Raw genomic sequence first — 16999 nt, forward strand, 5'->3', positions numbered from 1 at the left:
TTTCTCTTTTCTTTTCTAAACCAAATGCACTGATTTCTGCCTCTACCTATTGAGTTGAAAATAATATTTTCCTGTTTAGAACTTACATCTAGGAGGTAACACTTTTCAAGCTGCTAATAAATAGAACAACTGCACTATGTTGAAAAAATCATACTGTGTGTACATTTAGAAAATCTTTATTGAGAATGCAGAGTAATTAATTTCATAACCTCATTTGTCATGGCAGTGATTCCATAATTTAATTTCAAGGCATGTTGTTTCCCATCCCACAATCATGTCTGTGTAGGTATACTGTGATGCCAGTACATAGCAGAAGGAAAAACTGCCATCTTCATTTCCAGAGTACCTCTCATGCCAAATTTACTTCAAAGGACTGTAAATAATCCAGTCAAGAAAAGCAGAAATTTATGTTCTAATGTAAAATACAGTATTTCAAATGGTTGTTCTTTGGCTATATATGATGTTATAATTGATATTTTAAATGTGATGATATGATGAAAGTGGTGATACTTTATGGTCAAAATTTATCATCTTGCTTCAGTTAAAAAAACTGTGAGTATACACCAATTCTTCTGTGTCAGAAGAATTCAGGAGCTGAAATTTTCCTTCCCTCAGCTCATAACCTTCCAGGCTACTTTTTCCCCATTGACTGCCTGTAACTGTTTTTTCCTCAAAGTAGAACTATTGCAAAGATGAACAAGAAAATGTTAGAATAATACTCTCAAACCATTTATAGCATCAGTTAAACACCAATAAATTATTTTAAAAATTAATTTAAAGAAAAATTTATTTAGAAAAAGATTAATTGCTACAACTTCGGATTCACGTATTTTCCAAATAAGCATTTTCCTTTTGTTTCTTGTTACAAGAAACCACATTTTTTCATAAACTACTGTGTTACATCCAACAGCAATAATTCCTTCAAGAGCAAACACATCAAAGAATAAAGCAGGTGCTGTCTGCGTTAACAAGGGACACAGGGCAGAGCAGTGAAATCAGTGCTGATGAGGACAGGTGTTCTTCGTGACTCTGTATGATCATCACATTTTGTCCACATTTGGGGAGCTGGCTCAGCCTTCTCCAAGCCTATTGTGCAAAGCAGAACAAAAAAAAGTAAGCGAGCTGGTTGCTTGAAAACTAAAAAACTAATGAAGATGCATTTTTAGTTGATTTTCTGATGTATATTGAACCAACATCATGATCTAATAGTAGAATAGTTATGTAGAGAGCAATTTTTTAAAGAAAGAACATCTTAAAGAAAAAGCATGTGGACATATGAAAATCAGGATGGTGAGGGGAATTAGAACTTCATAAAGTTTGCCAAACCTTACCTATAAACATGTGATTTTTCTACAAAGACATTAATTACTTTTATACCAAAGTTTAGGGTTTACATATTAATTAGAACCAAATGTAACTAAGTATTAGTGCACCCAAACTTAATAACTTTGTCCCTGGAAAAAACACTGACTCTTCCCCAAAAAAACAGCACTAGCTAAGTTCTCATGTCAGATATTCAAATTTTGTAAGGTATGAAGTCCTCTTCTACAAGGTATCTCTTTTCCTGTTTACTATTATTAGCATGGTTTTCTACCACCCAAAGTCTTCACCATCGCACTGAATAATGAGCAAAAATACATTCACTGTTTCAAAAAGAGTGAAGTTCATCTTCCACTACAAGGAAATTAAATACATAAGATTAGTGCAAGGAAAGGGACCACAAATTAACAGTTAATTAAGATACACAGAATGATCTATAGAACTGCTGATGAAAATGAGCAAAATATGGTTATTGTAAATGTCATGGTAAAAGATATGGAGAAGAATTGTGAAAAAAAAGTTAATTAACTGCTTTGTCACAAGAATTTTTTCCATACTCAGGGACAAGAGGAGACAAAGCAAATACCTGAAAAGCATAGATGCTTGTTGGGAAAAAAAGACTGTGAATGTTGCTGAAGTGAAGACAGAAATCACCTTTCCTATACATCTGTAATCCAGTAAAGCGGGATAGGGGCTAATAATAAAACTTCTAGATATGCAGCAGTTGGGTTAACTGCATTAATTAAAAATAGAATTAGTATTACGCAAGAATTGTGTCTTTTTTTTTTTTTTTACTTTGGATAAAACAACAGCACTGAGAAACTACAGAATTCTATAGAAAATATTTTTCCTGAACATCTTCAATGTATATCCTCTTATTTTGTGAAAAGTAAAATAAAAGATAAGTTAAATATTACTACTTAGATGACTGCTTCAAATGATTACCATATGTAAAATGCCCAGTTTTACAAAGAAATAAAATCCCATTAGTCTCGATTTCCTTTTATTGAAAAATGTTAAGTAGCAGAAATAAAAATCATGCACTTGAAAAATGTGAGTTTTTATTCTGGAGGTGACCCCTATGCTCTTTGTCTTTGCTAGTATAATGAACATATAAAGGTTCTGTTCTACAATGTAAGAGCAAAATTGTAACAGCTTGTTGGAACAAAAGTTGCTCATGAGAGCCATGCTAGTCTCTTTAGAGCCTACCTCTATTTCCTTTCAAGTGCACAAGAGATTTGTATAACAGTATTGAATTTTGGGTCAGGCCCCTTATCATTCCTGAACAACTCATCAAGCAAATGCATTAAATATACAGGCCGAAATCATGCCATAATCATAATCCATACTTTAACTAACAGACAGAAGACACTGAAATGTGTTATGTGAAATTGAATACACCCAAAACACATAAGAAAAGAAAGCAGACAAACTGGGAGGTGTTTCCAATTCCCACCTACCTGATATAGTCATCAGCACCACCATTGCAGTTAAAAATCTACAACCCTGATTTTCATGTTTGTTTATGTCCCTAAACCACCACAGCAATCCCACCACTCCTATAGTGTTTGAAATGTAGCTTATAGCCTTCTGTTACAGCAAGTATCAAAAGCAAGCAAATTAATAAAAAGCTACTTTTGATAACAAATTCCTTACAGTTCTCAACTTGAGAAAGACTTTTATAATCTATGAGTTGCTGTAGTCTGGAGGGAAAAAAAAAAAAAACCCAAACAATCAAAAAACCAAACCAAACCAAAATCAACCAAATAAAAAACTCCAGCCAACCAACCAACCAACCATTAAAAGGCAATAAAATTTATTATTGACTAATGCACACAGTGTAATTGGCAAAAAAAAATCTTCTTAGCTGTATCTCCATACTTTACATTTCATTTAACATATTTTTGTATTTTAAATGTAGTCCCAGAGTCAAGATGAGACTCAAAACAGTCACTGCAGTGTCTAGGGCTCACATCTATAAGTCATGTTCTGCAGCTGATGCCTAATGCAGATTCATTAGAAATAAATAATTTCACAAGAAGTACAGTCTGAAGGGTTTTAAATAAAATGACTACATCAAATCAGTCCTTCTTAAAAAGAGTTTAGGTTTTACCATCCTTATGTTACTGTGGAACTACATGAAATACATTCTAATAGGTTCAAAACCCATTAGCTCCAGAATACAATGACTTATTACAAAATTATTATCATCAATGTCTGATTAGAGAGAATAAATTTTGTTTTACTTTATTGCAAATTTATATTCCAGATGGAGACTACAAATGCAGGTCTTCTGTTTTTAAAATAACAATGGTAATTTCTACCTTTATTAATAGAGGACAATAATTCAGACAAAAATAATGTTCATTTACCCTGTTACTTTCTGTGCCTTTTTCTCACAGCTGACTTCATTCTGTAAAGGAGATATAAAATATAAAAGAAAGAATTGAAAGGAATCTGATTTAGTCCATTCTCTTGCCTAAGACAAGATCTAAACTGTTCACAGTACCTGTTCTTAAATCTTCAGTGATAAAGATACTACAATCTGTCCAGGACATCTACTTCACTATTTAATTATCAAATTGTGAAAATAATCGCTTTGTTTTCCTTTTTTTTTTTTTCCTCTAATGCCTAACATAAATCTTTTTCCTGCAAACTGAGCTCTTATATTTGTCTCAGAACAAACACTGCTGTTTGCCTTCCCATTTTGATATGCTTTACATATTTGAACACATGCCATCCCACCTTTGGTTGTACAGCCAGAATTAACTTTATGTTATTTTGTTCATTCATATTTTTGCAATGTTAATTTTGTTCAAGTTTTTAGGCATATTATGTTTTCCAGCAGCTTGTTCTTACCGTGTCATGTTTTGCAGCTGCTGATTCTTGAGTTGTCCAAAACTTTAATGAAATACAGTTGTCAAACCTGAAAAAATCCCCACTGCATTTTAGTCTTTTTCAGTTTCAAACACACTGGACATACCACTTCATATATCTTAATGAAGATAATTTTATTTAAACATCTAAATATTGTGCTTGATTTTTGGATTGAGTATGACAATTTTGATGAATATTCAGGACAGCTACTAATACTTCTTTGCAAATTTCTAATTTGCACTCCTATGTTTTTTGGTTTTATTATTCCAAGCTTCTTCACTTTGACATATTTCTGTCTTTAATGTTGTTAATATTTTTTCTAAGGTATCCTGAGATCTTAATTCAGATCTTTTACAATGGGATTTTTTACTAATAGTATTTTTATTTTCATCCCAGAAATCGTGAGTTCTAGAATTTCATTACCACAATCATCAGTGTTTCTTTTCATCTTCAAATTCTTCTAGAACTCTATACTGAAAATTCACCTTGATTTCCTTCTTAAGGTTGAAATAACAAATGTTGTCAACACATTCCAAGACCTTGTTAATATTTTGCATCTTGCAATATGCTGGACTTCTAGCAAAGTTCAGCCTAGTCTGAAATTATTTAATCTGCCTTATCACCTTTGTCTGATGTTTCATCCTGACTGTGAAAGCACCTTTGTTATTTTTCTCTTTTATCACCACTATGGACTTCATAGATTCTGCCACTCCGCGCAAGCTGGTGTGCCTCAATATATGGATTAATATCTTACTCCTCTTCTTTGACTGTCATTCCTAATAAGGTTTCATATTCTATATTCATATTTGAATCATGAGACTTAAATACTTTTACACTGAACAGATTATTTTTATCCACTTAATCTGGTTTTTTTCTCACTTTACAAGTGAATGTATTGCTAACTGGGTTTCCCAATAGTGCAGTATGACAGCATGGGTTTAAAACCTGGTGAATGCATAACATTAAAACAAATCAACCATGCTAAAAAGTAATAATATTAAGTGTAATAGGACTTTTCTAAAAAAGAAGGTGTCTGATGCAAATTTTAGAAGCAAAAATGTTCATAGTTCAATAATGCTGAGAAGCTGTCCAGCTGTGCTAATATCATTAGCTACCCTATCACCAAATATTTATCCCAGAGACAAAATTTATTGATATTATTATGTTGTTATTGCCTTAGGAAAAATTATTTTTAATTGGTTTTTATACTTCTAAATCATACCAGAAAAAAATTAATGGACTGTCTGGTACATTATAAAGGTTTACTTACATTTTCATTAAATTTTCCTTAAGATCATCTACAGATGAAGAAGAAAACCTTTTAAGTCCATTGGGTTTTTTTGAGGACTCATCTAATTGCTGTCTTAGTAAGATATTTAACTAATATAACTAAAAATGTGTATTTCCTAGAAAGCTTACCTTGTTTTTGAATATTACTCTAATGTTTCATGTAATTTATTGTATTTCTTTTTATGTCTTGTTCAATGAGTCATTTGTGAACACTTTAGGAGATAAATAATATGATTTGGCAATAATAGCACAGTACACCTGTTATGTCAGATGCAATAGCTACTCAGAGTCAGAATAGGGAAACTTAGAAAAATTAAACAGTTGCAGAACTATAAGCAAGAATTCTGTCTGAAAATCACCATTTCAAGCCACAAAATTCCGTAGCAGGATACACACTTAGGTAGTGAAATAGAAAATAAAGCAGTGTGTTATTATTTATTAGGCTCTTTTGTTAATCAGATTGAGAGAAATCACACTGTCTGTAGTAGCTACTAAGATGTACAATTTTCAAATAAGGTTTTTCCTGAGTAAAAGACACAACACATAGTTCTTCCATATTCTAAGGGCTGTTCACCTCTGCAGACATGCAGCATGCAAATTAATTTTTTTACTCCACCTGAGGCTGTACTTTGCCCACTGAATGATTTATATTTGCAAGAGAGAAAGCAGTATTTGCACCATTAACCTTCCCTAAGACTTTGCTGGGGGAAGCTTTCCTCATCATTTTTATATGATTACAGAAGAGTCTAGGTATGAGAACCACCCTGGACAGAAATACATCTGGGTATGTCCTGGCCATGGACCTTGTATCTGCAGTCTTATTCATTTAGGGCACAGCACAGGCCCTAAATAATGCTTTAAGACAACTGTAAACTGTTTTCACACTTTGCTGTGAAACTTTCTATTATCAGAATGAATCAGTTCTGAATTGTATATGCAGAAACTGACAAAATTTAGAAGTGTACATGAATCCTAAAATAGTTTATTTGGAAGAGTTTGTACCTTTGAAAAAATCTTATAGTGAACAGTAAAGCAACTGCTGGTGCACTAGAACAATCTGTAGAAATTAGATTGGTCTACTAACATGTATAGATTTGTTCTCCAAAATCAAATAATAACTTGTTAAATGTATTTACTTGTTGGTTCTTTTTTCTTTAATATATGTATGTGGGCCTTAGAGGCCCATAGAATTCAGATCTCCTTGTCAGTTAAAAAAAAAAACGCTCCCCATTTTTAAGGAGAGGTCAGGTAAAAAAATTAAGAGACAACAGCGTAACAAGATAAGCATTAACCTTAGCTGTTCAGTTGTTCTACTCTTCCACTATTTCCCATTCAGTCCTTCTTCCCTTGGCTGTTTATTTAAACTGTAAGCTATTTAGAGTGAAGGTGTTGCTTTCTGTCTCATTGTCCATACAGATTGCTGGCATTCTGTATGAACAAGCAACTATTATAAACATCAACATGCATATTCTCTTTCATTCAAACACAACAGATTTTTTTTAAACATCAAGAATAAAGCTTAAAAAACAGACTCTACACCTCAGAGTAGAACACTGGAAATTCTCTGAGATCAAATAAATGAATGAGCCAGATCCCTGGACTTAAAACACAGAACTTGGCAGCGCCAACCCCAGCAAGAAGTGTTGAAGAGACAGAAGGGAAGCTTCTGTTAAAGTATTGGAAGGGATAGAAAATGAGATAGGGGTGAACCACTCTAGTGTGAATATCGTTCTCATTCAAAAGAGCTGAAAGTTTCTAACTAAAAAATTTCACATTATATAGCTTCCAGGTAGGAGAAATTGCCAAGTCAAAACACTGTTGGGGAAAAAAATCCAAGCTTTGCACAGACACTGTTCAACATGTAAGAGTGACTGGGTCTGAAAGAAGATATTTCCCTTTCTCAGTGCCCAGTTCAGCAATATCACAGTGACACTAAAACACAGTTATTTTACAGACAGCACTATTTTTATTCTAATCCATGTCTTTTGTTTTTTTAATGGAAAAAGTTACTTTGTCAAGGCTAGCCAAAAGCACTAGCAAAAACTGCTTTGGTTTCAAAATGGAAATAGACAATATGTGTGTTTATCACTGAAGACAGGACATAATCAGTAGATTATCAGATTCTCTTAATTGATTAAGAAAATTATTGTGTGTGCAATTGCATATACTGAGTCTTCTTAAAAGAGAAACATGATAGGGAGGTTTTTTAATTTGTCCAAATAGCTAGATGTAAAACAGAATAGACACTACACGAAGAGACTTAATTCATTGTTGTACTTATGGAATTTATAAGAATACATTTAAAAAGTACAATTCACATTTGCCCATCTTAAAAATGGAGACTCAAATCACATTGCAGAAGAGCATAAACTAGATTTTAGATCTGAGTGAAAGTATTCCTATTTATTATAATTAAATAAAAACAATTCTGCATATCACAATGATTAGTAAATTAGATTCTAAATGCCTTTGACTGTCTTTCTCCTCAGTGCATTTCTGTATAAATTTTGCATAAAGTCATTACTTTTGTCACTTTAGTTGAATTGATTATTTACTGCTTATTTCAAGATAAAACTCTAAATAATTTTTCTTTTTCTTAGCTGTAAAACTCCCATAATTCCTGCATCACAACAAAACTATCATGAAATGCACTTACTATTATAACATTTTCCCAGTGTACCTGGAACTACAGCCTAGAAAGCCTGATGTTCACAGCAGGAAAAATGGTAAAAATTATACTTGAATCATGCAAATAATGGACACATGAATAAATACTAGTAAAGAGGAAAGCATGAACTTGGCTTTCTGGAGTCAAATAGTTTTTCACAAATCTCTTGGACCACTCTAGATCAGCTCTTAATTTTTCTATTACATGTAATCTTCATGGATCTCTTAATACACAGAATGCTCTATATGATTTCTTACATTTCACTAAATATATTTTCAAATGTCAGTTAACTCATGGCACAAACAAATGTGACAGAAAATGACAAACAATTAAAAGACGTAAAATTCAGTTATTTGCTCACAACTTTCTATACTAACTACTTTTTTAATGCTGTTGCTTTACTATTTCTTTAACCTACTTGCTCTACAGTTTGTGTTCCTTCTGTTTGTTTGGTTGGATTTATTCTTTGCTTAATCTGTCTGTTTCATATTTAGAAATCTGATGTCTAAGACTGTGGTTCCAAAAATCCTTTACTTCAGAAACAAAACTCTGAAACACTACTTTTTTTCTGGTCTGTGTGTGTGTCTAGATGTCTTTTGATTTATTATTTCTCAAGTGCAACACTACAGTAAGTAATAAAAATAAAGATAGAAACTGGATGAGAAGCAGAAATTATTGTGAGAACCAGGTAGAACATTAGAAAAAATGTGGCAAAGGCCAATTTATATTTTTCAGTGCAGGGAGTTTGCTAAATAAAGACTTTCAAGATTAACTTTATTATTCAATGTTCCTATTTTCCATTTGGTATATTTTCATGGTTGCAGTCAACATCTCAGATAACCCACTCCTTTTTAGAAGAATCAGGCCTGGAGGTAAGCACTGAGATAACTTGCAGGCAATCAGAGAAAGAAGCATGGAAACCACTGGGGAGGAAGAATTGTGAAGGAATTACTTTGCAACCAGTCCAAACTTATAAAATTGCTCATTTGAGGAGAATTGTTATCTGTTTATTTTAAAAACTCAATGTTTCCTAGATGAGGAAGAATTGTGAGTTTTTTAATGGCTATCAGTTACATGCCATATGCACCATTATTTTCCTGCAGCCTTTGCCATCCAGTTGCCTAAAGTTTCTATATTTTTGATACAACTACCTACCTGTGTTTCCAAATATATTCACAGCTTCATGTTTTGCTGCTGTCTTTACAAATGAAAAACAGTTCCACAGATAACCCCCTGATATAACTAAGATCTTCCACAGAGTTATTCATACTGTATGGTTTGAGAGATTGCTATGTGCTGAATTAAACCATTCTTTTTGAGTTAGACAAAAGACTGTCTAACTCATGCCATTTAGAATGCCAAATTTCTGAAACAGATGTTCCTCCAAAGTGTGTTAATAAATTGTGCACATTCATTGAGGAACTCAAATACTTTCTGTCTCTTTGTAAAACTCCACCTTCTTTAAAATCTTAACAGAGTCTTTACTTTTTACAAAACAAGGAAGAAGTTTGTTTAAAAGTATTTTCACGAGACTATTCACGAGTGGCAATGTGAACTCGCGCGAGGTGAACCTGCTGCTCCAGGAACAGGGAAGCCAGAGCTGCTCCTGTATCACCATCTAGTGGAGAAGAGCCCTGCTGCCCATTACACAGCTCTCGAGCTCCATGAGCGTGACAGCAGGCTCCTGACTGAACTTCAATTGATAGATTGCACATTACCTCCTTTATCTAAATCTTTATGTCCAGAGATCAACTAATTTCCAGACAGGAGGCTGGAACTTACATCTAAGTATGTTCAAAATAACAACCTAAGACTTCTTGATACCTTACCTTTTTTAGCCTTTTGCCTCTCTTGACCAAAACATTCACCGTATTTTTTTTTAGTGTAATAAATGTCATGTTTGGAGGTAAAAAAACTATGAACAGTTCCCTAACTGTCATTGGGAGTAAAGATTAATCACAAAGAATGGGTTTCTTGCAAATTAATGAGCCACTAAATTGGCCTAATTATTTTAGTGAAATAAAACAACTGGCACAATTTGCTCAATTCCTGAAACAAGGACAAGAAGGCACCACTGGAAAAATAATATCTATGGGGTAAGCATTCAAAGAACAGAGAAAGATTTCTAACACTTATTATCCTTTCTTATGATATTAAAGCAGTAAATCTAGTGCAACAATAAGGGAAATAGTTAGGGAAAAATTTGATTCCAAGACAAATTGTACATCCAGTAGGGCTAATATTTAAAAGCTATATTGATATTTTCAGTGACATTAGAGGGACATGGCAACTATTCTCAACATTTTACTGGGGCTGAGGTATTGTAGTGTATGTACTTCCAATAGATTTCAGCTATTAAATAGTGTGATGTATATCTTCACAGATCAATGTAGCATTTAGGGTTTTTTTCCTGACTAATTGTGTATTTTCATACCTAAATATATTCACAGAACTACAGAATGGGTCAGGTTGGAAGGGCCTACAGTGCATCATCTAGTCCAACATCCCTTCTCAAGCAGGCCACATGGCACAGGATTGTATCCAGTCTTAGATATCTCCAGTGAGAGAGACACCACAATCTCTCTGGGCAATCTGTTCCAGTGCTTGGTCACTGCACAGTAAAGAAGCTCTTCCTCATGTTCAAGTATAATTTCCTGGGCACCACCACACTCAAAGACCCCAAAAAAACAAACAACAAAACCCAAAACCCAAAGAATTGTACCCATCTTGCAGAACTGTAGTGTTACAGTAAAAAGCATATTTCTAGTTAGAGAGGGGTCAGGAGGTCAACAGAATCAAACACCACTTCAAAAGTTCCCAGTGCTCACAACACTTTGTGGTATGAAAAGGAAGGCCCTATGTTTGACTGAAGACAAGCAAACAACAAAATTCACTAGGTGAGTACAATAGCCTATTTTACACATTTTTTTAAGTACTCATCCAGCTCTAAGCAGACATTTCTCATTTGCAATGTTTTAAACAAAATCTTGCATTTTATTGTTGTTATTTTGCAAAATGAGTTTTCCTTCTACTTTCACTTTTGAAGACTGTGTTTGCAGTTGGACACCATGTGTGCATTCTAGATTAGATAGCCAAGACTGATGTTGAAACATAAACAGAAAGTGCAAAACACTTTTCAGACAAGAAGTTATGCAGTGGCAATAAATTTAAATATTCTAATGTCTAGTATATTAAAGGAAAATATACTACCATATATATACCAATATACATGGTTTGTCAAACAGCTGTACAAGTAACTCACCTTGCTTGGCCTTAAGCAGAAAAGGAGCTCTAATTTGCAGATCCATTCATATCACTTGGGAGGTTTCTAGAAAAAGCTCTCCTGTACTCATGCAACTTCAGAGGTTTTTCTGCCAGAAGTCGTTCCACATGTTCCTTGCTACCAATGAGGGCCTAATAATTAATAACTTGGATTACCTTTAATATGTTGGAGTAATATTGCCAATTTCCTCCTGCATTTACTTTAAGCTATATTCCTTCCCTTCTTCCTAAAAAATGAAAGTGGCTCTTGCAGTACAGTTCAGTATGATTCAGGCCATTATCCTGTGAGAATCAGAGAATAAAAGAGAAAGGAAAGAAAAAGCGTGGTTCTGAGAAGGAATATTGACCTGGAAAATTCGTCAAAGATGGAAGATACTGAAAGGAAAACTTTTCATTTTAGGCATTAACATTTGTGTAAACACCACAGGGATCCAGTACTATGACCCTAGGAGATAAAGTGAGGAAGGGAAATGGAATTTCTAGTATTTAATATGGCAATAGACTGAAGAGGCTAAGAATTGAGAAGAAGATTATAGGGGCTTTTACATGCTTTTATTTTGTTTAACAAACTTTTTGAGGGATTGAATTGCCACTTGAAGTTAAGGAGAAGCAGGAGCTGAGAAATAAGGAATAGTAAAGAAAAAAGACAAACCCTGGAAATTTCAGCTAAATGACCCTTTGCATTATTTTAAAAAGTAAGTACAAAATTTACAATTTCCTTTAATCTCCCAGCAGCTGCAGTTGGGAACCCCTGGATGTCAAAACCCCATATCATCTTACCTTAGACATTTAAGTGCTTAAATTGGGAAAGACAGTTTGGACCCCAGCTCTCAGAGTCATGACACCTCCATTTCTCCACTTACTGCTGAAGAGAAGAGCTTCTGGAAGGTGACTGGTAGGAAAAATGCGTGCTAATGTCTTTACAAACAACTCTATGGGTGAAAGAATGGGTGTTAACGTCTTAGAAATGGGTCTTAATATCACTACTGACTTCAGGCCGTAAATCCCAGACAACTTTTCTCCTGACACAGGCAAGGGTCTGCTCAAGCCTCAACTTCCGAACTTTGGGGTAAAATGACAGGTTCAAGGGGGAATATGTGGTAGGTGGTTCGGGAAGGCTGTGCCTTCTTAGGACCTCAGCCAGTGGGAGAAAGAAGAGGGCAACATGCGGCCGGGAGTTTAGGGTGAAAAGAGGTTGTATCCTCTAAAATCTCGAGAGAGAAACCTCGCGGCCGTGCCCGCTGGATTCGCTGCCATTATGCGCATAAAGTTGCAGGACCCCTCTGTCTCCTTTATGGACACTGGCTTTTCATAGCGTGATTTTCCGTACATGCCTGAGCCCACCTGAGGAAAGCAGACGATGCTCGGTCTGTAGGGATGGGGAGATTGCTCACCTGGACAGGTAGGCGCCATCCATACAGGGTCTACAAAATTCTCTACCGGGAATCATAAAATCAAACAAACCAGCAAAAAAGCAAACAAACAAACAAGACAACACCACCCCCTCCCCTCCCCTCCCCCCCCCTTAGCTTACCCAAACACTATTTAAATATTGTCACAACACCACGAAGAAGACATGTTGGAAGACTTTATCAGATGGCATTTAAGGCCGTTTTGCAGGTGGGGGGTCGCTGCCCCCGCTTCACACTGCCTGTCTGAAGTGTGTTCACTACCCTGACCTGCCCGCGGTGCTCCAGCGCAGCAGACCCCGAGGCTGGACCCCACTCCGCCTCCGCCAGGCAGATTCTTTGGGATCGGCAGGAAAGGGTTAAACGCGGAGCCTCGGCGCCGGGAACCCGGCGGACTGTTACATTACCTCGAGAGGGGAGACACACTTACACATTGCTAAATATTCGCTATCAAATAATGTTAAGACTCGGAAAGGAAAGCTATAAGAAGTCGTTATAAAGCATGAGAAACAGGTTTGTGGGTTAAAAGAGGTGAACCTGAGGTAAAATCCTGAGGGCACCTGTCTTTCCTCCTGCGTGGGTGAGTTGCGCTCAGCCCGGTCTGAGGGAGGAGGCGAGGCGGCACCCCGGTAGCGTGTTTGGGGCTCACAGGGCACTTTAAGAGTTTTAGATACACTTTAATTTCTCCTTTCAGCATCGCTAGAGTTTTCCTCTTCCCCGGCTGCTTGTAAGAGGCCTTGTTTGCCTAAGCGGGACTGGGAGGAGTGGGCGAAGGGCGGGCAGGGAAGCGGTGACGGCAGGAGGGCTCTGAGGTGACAAAGGCGCGGGCTAGCGGCCGGAGCAGCCCGGGCGCTGCTCGGTCAGGGGGTCCGCGGCTTTCTTTAGCTCAAATAATGATAGACTCGGTCGCGCCGAGCCCTGTGGAAGAGGTGTGACAAACAGGTTTGGGAGTCCTGAGCATAAACGCCGTAACTCGGCCGGATTTCACCGGCGGTGTTGGAGAGCCGGGGCTGAGATCCGCCCCAGGCACTTCGGGAACAGGCGGAAGGCGTCCTCAGACATCTGCTCACACCAGTGTTTTGGGGTGTCTTAGAGACATTGTCTGTGTTCTTCAGGATCGACTTAATATATCAGTATATGGGGGGGGGAAGCGCCTTTTTTTTTTTTAACTATTAAAGGTAAGAATTAAGAAAGAAAGGTTCTTAGGTCTGCACCTTGACAGAGGGAAACTGAGAGTGCTTCAAGTCTTATGAAGGAACTGGTTTAAAAGCAGCTATTAGTGATAGAAAGCTTTCCATCATACTAAAAATATTTCTGTGGAATCATAAGCATAGGCAGTGCTTCCCAGGCAACTATAAAATGCCAAGCCCACTCCCTTTGAGAAACTCTGAAACTTAAAAGCAGATCAAAACCACACAGCATCAACAAATTTAGTGTTTACAATGAGGGAAAAGGAGGGATGTTGTCTTCAAGAAGCCAAATTAATTTTTGTAACGTATTTTCTTCTGTATTATTTTTTAGAAGATTTCTTGTCTGCCTAGTTATTCTTCAGTATACTGTGGTAACATAGTATAGATGGAGAATCTACATATTTCAGATAAATATATGAGACTATGAGCTACTTTATAACGTGGGTCCCTCTGGCGTGCAACAGTGAAACAGCACCGGGAAGTGTGCTTTAATCATTATTCCTTCTCTGGGCTTTTTTTGTGGCTAAATAAGGATCTCAGTGCACCAGACTAGCAACCCAGAACCTTTCCTGAGCTCTACGTTAGCAAAAATAGCTTTTAATTAAAAAGTTGAAGTATGTTTTTGCAATCAAAAGCATATATGTGTTTTTGAAGTGTATATGCTGGAGAAAACCTACTGGATTAATAATACTGTAAATGTTTTGCTTGGCACATAGAGAGTTCTAAGAGCTTATCCTTAAAATTTCTGCAGGTGGAACCCCCCCATCCCCCACAAAATTCCTAGGGGCGATAATTAAATATTATTCTACAGCTACCTAAACATGTAGTTGTATTCCTATAGCCAGTTTATTACAGCTCTATAACTTCCCATAAATTACATAAGAAATTTTCTATTTCAGGAATTTTGACAGCAGTAAATAGCATTTTGAATGAAATTTTTGGGAACTGGACAGATTATATCTATTACATGTGAAGAACACCAGCCATAAAGAAGTCTCATATAGACATTTCTGAACTGCTTTTAGAGTAAACTGGTAGAGGCCTGGTAATAAAATCTTCATTTAAATATACACAATTTTATTGTTGGGAGGGAAGATTATTAAAGGAGTGAGAAGGAGGAAGAAGGTGTAACTGCTAAAGTTAATCAGTTTGGTAGATCTTGAATGTTCAGCTGTTACAGGGTTTTATACTAACTTCATAACACCATGACGATCACAGGAATGATATGTAAGATAATGTCCATTGTAATGAAACAAAGCCTCACAGCCAGGCCATCAGACATGTATGTGACACTCCTTCCCCATAAGCCATGTTATATTTTTGAGTTAATCATCAACAGTAAAAAAATACCAAGGATTTTTCTCACTTTTGAAGTTCTAGATGGAATTTATGAAAATATATGAAAGCTAAGGAGACGATAAGGCTATCATGACTAACTGTAAAATAAAACATACTTCCCAATAAAATTCAGATGGACTAGAAAAACTGCATTTACCTTTAAAAATCTAGTTTTTGAAACCAAAACAAACTCCCTAAACATCTGTCTATCACTAATTTTTATATTATCAATTTTTCATTAACTTTAATTCTAAAGGAAAGCTCAGATATGGGTAACAAGTCTACTTGGCATGCCCCTAGGCTGGACAGTTAACCAGTACTTCCAAAGTTTATGAGGCAACATCCGAGTTTAGCAATATGCAAAGTAATTTGCAGACAATAAAAAACATAGCAGAACATTTACATTTTAAAATTAAAAAGAAAAATTGCACTCAATAGTCTAAGTGATATTTGGTGTGAAAAAAAAAAATTTAAAAGGAAAGATCATATTTTTAGATCTGCACACATAAATTTTTGTGACAGTTTTTCATTTAAGTACTTTTTGTGCTATCGTATAATTTAAACAGAAATTTATAGCCTGGCTTTCGCAAATAATCTCTTTGACAGCAGATTATCCCTTATTTGATTGAACTTCTTATCCAAACATTCTTCAGTCACAAATTCCTTTTCTATATAGTATTAAAATGGAATACCCACCAAAGTCAGTTTTTCATTCACTTTCTACTCATAGTGCATTCTTCTTTGGGCATTTGACTATTCTGTAAACACAATTTAGAAGAAAAAAAAATAAACCCAGTAAAAAAAATAAACTAATTTGTTATAGAGACATCCTCTTTTTAAGATAGTGATTCTTTAAGTGAAGTAGATAGAGATTCACATCATGGACTATTTTGCCAATGAAGAAAAATCAAAATAGGAAAATAATATAAGGACTTTTATATGCTGCCTCTAACCTTTGGGAGCAAGTAAGAAGGAAACAATCCAAAACATTAGGGAAAACACAACCTAATGGCAGAGAAAATATAAACATTGCCCAAGGAAATACAGGAGGAAAAAAGCACTTTTACCAGAGGAGAGTAGTCACTAGTGTAGCCTGGGATAAACAAAACACTTTCTTAAGTCTGGAAAAGAGGGGAAACAGCAATGGAAGGTATGAAAGTAATGAGTAAGTTTAGGAAAAAGTCTAGTGAATGAAAGTATATGCAGTATTTTGTGGTGCATATATTTTTCTGACAGGGAAACTCATATTTTGAAAGTTGCCAGGTTATTGTAATTTATGGATCTATTTAGAAGGCAACTGTCTTTAAAATTGGTAGCGTATTCTTACTTAATTTGACTTGGTTAGTGCAGTGTCTCTGGTCAGAAAAAATAGATGGCATCAGATGTTTTGATGCACTCAGACTGTGTGTACATTATTTTCCTCTGAAACCATGTGAATGTTTCACTCAAAGTCTCAGCTCCTTTTTGGTTGATAGTCATATTGAATCTCACTTGCTCTGCTTTTCTTACAGTTACATTCCCAGGGGTTGCTCAGACCTGTGTATGGGTATCTGTGTCTTCTCTGCATCTGTTTCTATGGCATTTTACATCTCTTTTTCTCACACATGCCTATCCCTCAAATATCC

General features: G+C 35.7%; 1 protein-coding gene and 1 long non-coding RNA gene across 5 annotated transcripts in view; one reads left to right on the forward strand and one right to left on the reverse strand.

The window, feature by feature from the left end:
• Positions 1–769: 769 nt before the first annotated feature.
• On the reverse strand, positions 770–14070 carry LOC105760861 (uncharacterized). Of its 4 annotated transcripts, none has more exons than XR_012052856.1 (6): positions 12972–14070; positions 12218–12369; positions 11418–11719; positions 4180–4246; positions 3693–3733; positions 770–1086 (listed from the first exon to the last, which is right to left on the reverse strand). It is a non-coding gene; the product is annotated as an uncharacterized lncRNA (long non-coding RNA). The 4 variants fall into 4 exon arrangements; XR_012052857.1 differs by lacking the exon at positions 12972–14070 and adding an exon at positions 12832–12944; XR_012052858.1 differs by lacking the exon at positions 12972–14070 and having other exon boundaries at positions 11418–11569; positions 12218–12959.
• NIPBL (NIPBL cohesin loading factor) overlaps positions 13435–16999 on the forward strand; it is a 158749-nt gene continuing 155184 nt past the window's right edge. Inside the window, exon 1 of the mRNA XM_072921996.1 lies at positions 13435–13573. The gene's annotated coding sequence lies outside the window, so the exon portion shown is untranslated. The remainder of the gene's footprint in view (positions 13574–16999) is intronic.

This window comes from Taeniopygia guttata, chromosome Z (genome assembly GCF_048771995.1).
Source record: "Taeniopygia guttata chromosome Z, bTaeGut7.mat, whole genome shotgun sequence".
NCBI classification, from domain to species: Eukaryota; Metazoa; Chordata; class Aves; order Passeriformes; family Estrildidae; genus Taeniopygia; species Taeniopygia guttata.